General features: G+C 46.2%; 2 long non-coding RNA genes across 3 annotated transcripts; both read right to left on the bottom strand.

The window, feature by feature from the left end:
• Nucleotides 1–229: 229 nt before the first annotated feature.
• Nucleotides 230–3,302, bottom strand: LOC137840763 (uncharacterized). 2 transcript variants are annotated; one of them, XR_011087775.1, is made up of 4 exons: nucleotides 3,039–3,302; nucleotides 2,875–2,957; nucleotides 1,963–2,804; nucleotides 230–1,697 (listed from the first exon to the last, which is right to left on the bottom strand). It is a non-coding gene; the product is annotated as an uncharacterized lncRNA (long non-coding RNA). The 2 variants fall into 2 exon arrangements; XR_011087774.1 differs by having other exon boundaries at nucleotides 2,875–3,300.
• Nucleotides 3,303–3,846: 544 nt separating this feature from the next.
• Nucleotides 3,847–7,395, bottom strand: LOC137840764 (uncharacterized). The gene is made up of 6 exons (XR_011087776.1): nucleotides 6,544–7,395; nucleotides 6,174–6,231; nucleotides 5,624–6,093; nucleotides 5,354–5,464; nucleotides 4,173–5,251; nucleotides 3,847–4,109 (listed from the first exon to the last, which is right to left on the bottom strand). It is a non-coding gene; the product is annotated as an uncharacterized lncRNA (long non-coding RNA).
• Nucleotides 7,396–8,262: the final 867 nt, after the last annotated feature.

Here is an 8,262-nt window from a genome sequence, read left to right as displayed (position 1 = left end):
CATGCAAATGAATTTGTTTTGTACTTTTAACACACATGTACATTGGCGAGATAACGGCAGTACTTCTGTATTTCTTAGGTTGTTTTGGGCAAAACAACGAAAGGTGCATCGCATTGACCCGGCATCAGACAGGTTGAGTCAAATATGCTGCCACTCGGTGGCCGCACTTGCAATTCATCGAGCCTGTCTGATATGGTCAATTTCATAAGGATGCCGGTATGAATCAAAGTCAAAGTCCAAGTCAGCTTTATTGTCAATTTCCTCACATGCCAAAGACACACAAAGAAACCGAAATTTCGTTCCCCGCTATCCCACGGTGACAAGACATGGCACACAATAGACAATCAAGTAAACAGCGTGCTGAATAATGAATAAATAACACAACAAATACATAAGAGGAGCAAGTGAGCGTACAGCAGACAATCCAGAAAATAGCGCAAAAGTGCAGCACTCTACGCAGAAGGGGGTAGCGAGTTCAGGGTCCTTACAGCCTAGAGAATGAAGCTGTTGGCGAGTCTGGTGGTGCGGGAGCCCAGGCTCCCGTATCTCTTCCCAGAGGGCAGAAGGTCAAACAAGACCACTCTGGCCTTTACTTTGAACTGGGTGATACCACCCAGTACATGTAGAGGATGGCCGTGTAATTACGAAACTCTGCTTTGAATCGAAAGCTAAGGTCCTGGAAGTTACACGCTATGTTTATAAATTCAATTGACTTGCGCAGCAACCTGGACCGTACAGAACCAGCCTTCTTTGTAGACAGCCAATGAAGACATCAAGCCCTGTAACAAAACATGCAACAAGTTTCACATTCAAGAGCTGCACCATCGATTGAGGCACATCGCGAATGATGACTGACACCAAAGTTGACTTTATTTACAAGACCGCCAACAGGAAGAAAACACCACTGTTGATTTTATTCACAAGAATGCCCACATGATGCATGACGATTCAAAACAAACCAAAAAAATGGCTCTGACTGGATTAAAACAACAGCTTTTACTCGTTCAGAAAAAGGTACCAACATTCTGCAAGATTCTGAGTTCGGTGGCCATTTTAAAGCAGGGTTGCCAAAGATGACTTATTGATCGCAACAGAGACCGTTTGTACGCTTGTCGTTTGCATGTATGGGTGTCTGGCTACTTGGCTTTTGTCAACCATTTAGAATAAATCCCGCTTTTCTTTGTGTAATTAAAAAAAAAAAAAAGCCTGACACTGCATATTCATCAAGTCAATTTTGTTTCAGCCTAACTTTACAATTGTCTTGTCATTGAGAATGTCTCAAATGATTTCTGTTTGTATTTACGATAGACTGCCAATGCTTAAAATGGACCACTTGAATTCAGTTCACAGTTTAATTGCAGTTCAGTGGTACACGTACACACACAAAATTACAGTACAAACAGTTCATTTCATGATTAAAAAAACAGTAAAAACAATATTGCAAAATGACGCTGCGCTGAGAAAGAAAGGCATCATGCAGACAACCAGTGTGCACACCCAGTGAAAAAGTGGAGGGAGGGAAAGAAAGCACAAAAGGAAAAACAGTCATACTCTCCTTAAACGCTGGCTGGGCGCTTTGCCCCTCGCCGCATCTGCACTCATTCGTCCTGCGTAGGCCGCTCGTCACGGGCGTCAAGGTCGGCCGACGGTTGGGTTATCCTCCCGGCCGGTATTCGACGTTTGGACTCATCCTCCGCCTCGTGCCACCGCAAAAAGAAAAACAGCACTCGGTTGCATGCGGTTTACTTCTGTGGACGTACTCATTAGCTGTCTATTAAAGCTTGCTCCTATTTTAAGCTCCTTTTATTAATTGCGTATGCATACATTAATATTTGTTTTCTTTTTATGTCTGTTCCTATATGAAGAATTCAATGCTTATAATTTCTCTCTTTGTTGTAAAGTGCTTTGAGTTGCATTTCTTGTATGAAAGGTGCTCTACAAATAAAGTTTACATACCATTACCCTCTGGTCTCGCGGTCCTGTCCAGTCCCTCTCTGTGCAGGCACTCGTCCGATCCACTGCCCCAGCAATCCTGAAAGGCAGACATATTGTGGTGGTTTTGGCAAGGGGAAAAATTCCACTAGCACCCGCCTCCCCCCCAACCTTGACTAAGGTAAGTTTGAGTCAGGTAACTAGCGGCACGCACGGGCTGGCGCATGTCTCATACGGCCCTCCCGCATTGGAGCGATCCGGGTTATGAAATGTTTAACCCCTTACAAAAAAGGGAGGGAGGGAGGGAGGGAGAGAGAGAGCGAGGGGAGATAAGAAGAGGCTTTGGTGCGCACTTAAGCGCAACCGGCCAGTTTCCCCTGAGTAGAGCTGGCTTGGCCCCGAGAGGAAAAAAAGAGGAAAACGTGACGTCACGGAGAACGTCACGGAGAATCTCCTCGTCCTCGACACCGTCGACGACACTGGGACCCAGGCAGGCAGACATTATACCCTGGTATTCCACAAAGGGCAAGGTATAGCCACGTTCCACCCTGAGTGCACCAGGCCATGCAGGTACTGCCGGGCGCATTGGAGAAAGAGAGCGAGAGAGAGAGGGAGGGAGGTAGGCAGGGACGGAGAGAGGCAGGGGGTGTCTACTTTGCCAATTCGTATCTTGAGGGTCACAGTAACACAAATGCCCGTGCGTGCTACTGGTTACCCTATTCAAACAGACAGGGGTAGGGAAAACAAAAGAAAAAACAAAGTCATACTCCCCCAAAACGCTGGCTGCATCTGCACCCATCAGTCTCGTGTGGGCCGCTCGTCACGGGCCATGGTCCGGGTCTACTCCGGCCGGTGTTGGACTCGTCTTCCGCCTCGCACGAGTGCAAAAAGACAAACGGTACTCAGCTGCATGCGGTTCACTTGTGTCAACGTACTCATTACCTGCCACCTCCCTGGTCTTGTGGGTGCAGCCCAGTCCCTCTCGGTGCAGGCTGGCGCTTGTCCCATCCGCCGCCCCGGCAACCCTGAACGGCAGACAAATAAGGAAATCTAATTAAAACCAACAAGTGTGTACACTACCCTTGCAGATTGGATTGCCATGTCACCGCCTCTGGCCAGCCTTGGCCAGTCATGCATCAGGCTCCTCTTCAACACTTGGCGACTGCTTTCTTTGGGTGATTCCTTCCTTTGCACCCCGCTCACCAATCGCGGGTCTGGTGGCCTCCGTCCACCGGCTCTTCGTTTCATACATCAGCTCTTCCACCTTGCAAGACAAGCACAAAAGTCTCGCTGCGCCGTCGCTTGCGCTTGCCGTTGCTTGCGCTTGCCGTCGCTTGCGCTTACCGTCGCTGCGCGGCCGCTTGCGCGGGCGCTTGCGCTTGCCGTCGCTTGCGCGGGCGCTTGCGCGGGCGCTTGCGCGGGCGCTTGCGCTTGCCGTCGCTGCGCGGTCGCTTGCGCTTGCAGTCGTTTGCGCTTGCCGTCGCTTGCGCGGTTGCATGCGCTTGCCGTCGCTGCGCGTTTGGCACTCAATGAGGGCTGCACAACATTTTGGAAAATCAATGATATGGCAGTATTGGGGCAGACCACTGCATTGAGGCAAGTTGTGCAAAATTCTTGGATGGAGGTTAACAATTTGATCGCAATGAGATCAGTTAGATTAGTTAACTTTAACTTACAATGACTAATCGTCTTAACTCATTACAAATAGGCAAGAAAACATGTTTCATTTGAGACATGAAAAAAAAATCTTTGCGGTCTTAAAGTGCATGTCAATAACCTAGACCACCATATGGCAGTTTTCCAATACACATGCAGCCCTACACACGTCACCATTGGTGTCCAAATGGCAGCCTCGGGGCAACTTGATCAACACACCACACGAATGAACACAACACTGCTTTGTAGCACTAAATATCAATGGCAACATTTCGTGATTGATTTAATGAATTTGCGTCAAAGAATTCTGAATTTGTTTCAGTATGCAGCCCTCAAGCAGACATTGGGACACCGCTGGTGTAATTTAAAAAAAAAAAAAAAAAAAATCCATTTCACACGTTGAAGCTGCGCAGGTCGACGTCTCCAGGGAAGCGGGTCTCCCTCAAAACTCGGTGACTTCAGAGCGATGCCACAGCGGTCCGTACACCTCTGGTCAGATCGTGTCACATCCCGGTCGCCATCTGCAGAAACAAACAAATCTCAGAAACTCAAAGAGCACCCCAAGTTGTCGGTCACTTGCTTACTTGATCACAGCGGCTAGCTACTATTGGTGACCGTCGCCGGGTCGGATCGGGCTGTGCGCCCCCCTCCCTTTTGCGTCCGGCCTGCAAATGGCAGAACATGCAATGAGTTGGGCGCTGCTCGCATCATTACGTTTTCCTCGTGGACCAGCTCGCCCAAACACCGCCCCCTACACCTAGAGAACAAAGGACACACAGCTTAGATCAATCACGACAGTGGTAGGTTAGAAAAAGACAAAATGTCTCGCTCCAATGCTGTCCTACGCCTAGGGGAGAACAAAGAACGCAAGTACCACAGTGGTGGTAGGTTAGGGTTAGATGAAGTGCAACAGCTGCAGGTTAGAAAAAGACAAAATGGTAGAAGTCAAATTGCAAAATTGGACATTCAGGATCGGCTCGCTCCAATGCTGCCCTACACCGATGGGGGAGAACAAAGAACGCAGCAAGCACGACAGTGGCAGGTTAGAAAAAAAAGACAAAATGGTGCAAGTCATATGGCAAGCTTGGACATCAAAGCTCAGTTTTGTCTCCATCCAAGTCACCACGTCCTCCCCCAAGTGAGCCGTCAATGGCAACCAAGCACAAGACACCGCTGGATCCAGATAAGCCACAACCTCTTAAGCAAGACCAACTGTCAGACCCCCAAACACTGTCCACACCTGCAACCTTTCCGTCGTGCACCCATAACCAAAGGCAACCACACTGCCCCCTCCTGGGCACATGATCCGCACATGTTGCAGCGTGCTTGATTCTTGACTTGATATAGGCCATGGCTCGTTTGGATTGGCCATTGCTCCTTTGCATTGGCCATTGCTCCTTTGGATTGGCCATTGCTCCTTTGGATTGGCCATTGCTCCTTTGGATTGGCCATTGCTCCCTTGGATAGGCCATTGCTCCTTTGGATTGGCCATTGCTCCTTTGGATAGGCCATTGCTCCTTTGGATTGGCCATTGCTCCTTTGGATTGGCCATTGCTCCTTTGGATTGGCCATTGCTCCTTTGGATTGGCCATTGCTCCTTTGGATTGGCCATTGTGCCTTTTCATATGGAATTATACTTTTCCCATTCAGCTCCTCTTGCAACCTACAATAACACACAGACAGTCATTAATTGTGTGCAGGGAAGCTAAAACTCGACAACCATTGTGTGTTGGGAAGCTGAAACTTGACAAAAACAGGTTTTCACCTGGTTTAGGACTACTCTTCCTCAGTGTCCTCAGCATCACTGAAATAGCTCCTCAAGAGCCTCCGGCTTGCTTTGTATGGAAGGATGCTGGCTGGGCAGCCTTTTCTCGTGCTACAAAAGACAAACAGAAGTTATTGCAACAAAAATAGATATTTTAATTTTATACATACTAAGAGTTTTGCAGTTGAAAAAATACATCATCATATTGTAGTAAATTATAATAATTCAGGATTATAATTCATATTTTAATTTCATCATTCATCAACTCACCTCACATTGGACAGATGATCCAGGTTGGCGGCGTCCAAAACGGGAGAAAATAACCCGCGCAAATGTTTGTTGCGTAACGGAACGAGAGCGGGCGGGCGCCATCTTTGAATGGATTTGCTCTGATTTGGACGCGACGTAACAAATTCGGTACATTTATCAGTTTGCATAACACGGAAATGGCACACGCATAATATAAAATAATATAAAAATGGTTTAGTTTACTAGAGTCAAACTAACATTTCCTATAGTCAGACAAACACGCGCTTATCGGCGGCGTCATTTACGAACCTTTTACAAACAAACGAATGAAAAAATGCTGGCCAGTATTAAAAAAAAAAAAAAAAAAAAAAAAAAAAAACCCACGGAAGACATTTAAAATGCCACCAAAACGCGCAACGACGCGACGCAAAGTCGATTGTGGCGTGCCGTGCCGTGCCCAAACCTCAAGCACTCCCTAGGCAGCGAAAATCCTGCAAGAAATAATAAATGGCATCATAAGAAACTGCAAACATTTGCTCACGGGCTAAATTGCCTGCGGTCTACAATTTACCTCCAGGCCCACCGTCGCGGTGGACGTGACGTTGCCGAGTCACGAGAGTACGACAATCCTGCAACAAACAAACAAAAAAAAGGCTTGTGAGAAAAGGCAACAAACCACACATTTTGGGGCCTATTAGAAAACTCTCCTTGCGGTCTCCAGTTAACTTCGACGCCTACAGTCGCCGCGTGAAAACATGGCGTCCGTCGTGAGAGACGGCAAGAAACGACAAACATTTGCTCCCTTACCTGAGAAAATAACACGCGCTCGGTGGCCCTTGCATTTGAGAACTCCTCTTGAGCGCAAAAATCGTGCAACAAACACGGCGTCCGTCGTGAAAAACGGCAGGAGACGACAAACATTTGCTAGCATGCTCGCTTACCTGAGAAACCGTCCGCCGCCACGCGCTCGGTGGTACTTGCATATGATAACTCCCCTTGAGTGAGCACACCTGTCTTCAATTTACCTAAAGCCCTGACGTCACAGCCGTCAATTCAAATCTTCTTCTCCTGATCGTCCAACGGCGCTCGGCACACTGTCGCCACCAGTTGGTCGCCTGTCCTACTATGGAAAGGGTTGCTTCGGACTATCCGTTAAAACTTTGAACACCGAACATGTTTGGATGGATACCCGGCCTGTAGTAGTGATGTGCATTCCAGTTCTTTTAGGTGAACGAATCTTTAGAATCAGTTCACTCAAAAGAGTCGTTCGAACGAATCGTTCAACGAATCCCCCCACCCACACACACAATGATACGGCTTTTTTTTTTTTTTTTTAATAACATCCAGTGGAAATAACCCATACACATCAAACAATACAACTACCCCAAAATTATTATACACGATAATAATTGGCTCGGGTAATTAACACATTTCTTTCTATAATACAACACTTACACACTGATTCGTTGGCAACACTCTCACCCGGTCGTGAACGGGAAGTCGCGTCACTGACTCGTTCCCTCACTGAAAGAATTCGTTCTTTTTGAACGAATCGTTCACCCACCAGCCAACACTATTTGGCGATGCTGTTGATAATGCGCTCGGTATTTAATGTTGGACGATTTCCCACGGCACAGCTGAAGATCTTTCACGGCACACCAGTGTGCCACTGGTTGGGAAACACTGGTCTAAGGCACGGTGTCATCCTGATGCGTCATTCTGAATCACGATTAAGCACTTTTAGTGCTCCTCTGGCAAGCTCATACACAATTTGATGTGTGCCCTACATTTAATGATGACTGTTTGCTTGGCGCAAAAAAAAAAAAAAAAAAAAAAAAAAATCCTTATTATTTATCACAAGACACACTGGCATATTAGACAATTACCTTGCCGGTAGAAGAAACAGTTTCTACAACAAAATTACATACAGCCCAGAAGCCAAAATAATGAGCCATTGAGCTGATTTAAAAAAATTCAGGAGAGACGCACTAACGTGAAATGCACTCGACTGTGACATCTTTTGCAACTTTTTTTTCATAACTTTGTATGTATCTGCTGGATTTATTTATTTACTTCATTTATGTAGGTAATTAAATACTATGTATCAAATCATGTTGGGGAAATGGTGCAATGGTTACAGGTAACGAAAAGAAATGCTTTCTGCTTAATTGAAAATGCAGCCTGTAGTTTCACACTGCAGAAGCAAATGATTGAGCCCCCAATAAGGTGTGGCAGAAGAGAGAAGCTTGAAAGCAAAAACTAAAATAATACAACAAAAGCATGTGGCTTTCCTGACATTTTGATCCAAGTTGGCAATCATCCAAAATCATAAAAACAACTCTTGCAGACAATGCGTAGGTCTGTGTGGAGAGTGCCAGGATGTGCTGGACTGATATTTCCTCTAACTTACACCAAGGCAGCCGTGAGTAAGACTGATGCCACAGAAAAGGTCTGTCGTTGCGTGTAATCTTGTGATAGATAGTTGTGTCATTTCATTTTATATGGGAAACGAGTTTTGAAGGAAACAAACCCAAACTGCTCTCAGCAAGACTGACATTTGGCTCAATATTTATTCATGAATGAAGCAAAACCACCACAACCTTTACAACGTTGCAAAATGCAAATGAAACAAATGTTACAAACTCTTTATTAGTGAATTC

Source organism: Syngnathus scovelli, chromosome 11 (genome assembly GCF_024217435.2).
Source record: "Syngnathus scovelli strain Florida chromosome 11, RoL_Ssco_1.2, whole genome shotgun sequence".
Classification (NCBI taxonomy): Eukaryota; Metazoa; Chordata; class Actinopteri; order Syngnathiformes; family Syngnathidae; genus Syngnathus; species Syngnathus scovelli.
This window is presented reverse-complemented; position numbering and strand designations above follow the sequence as displayed.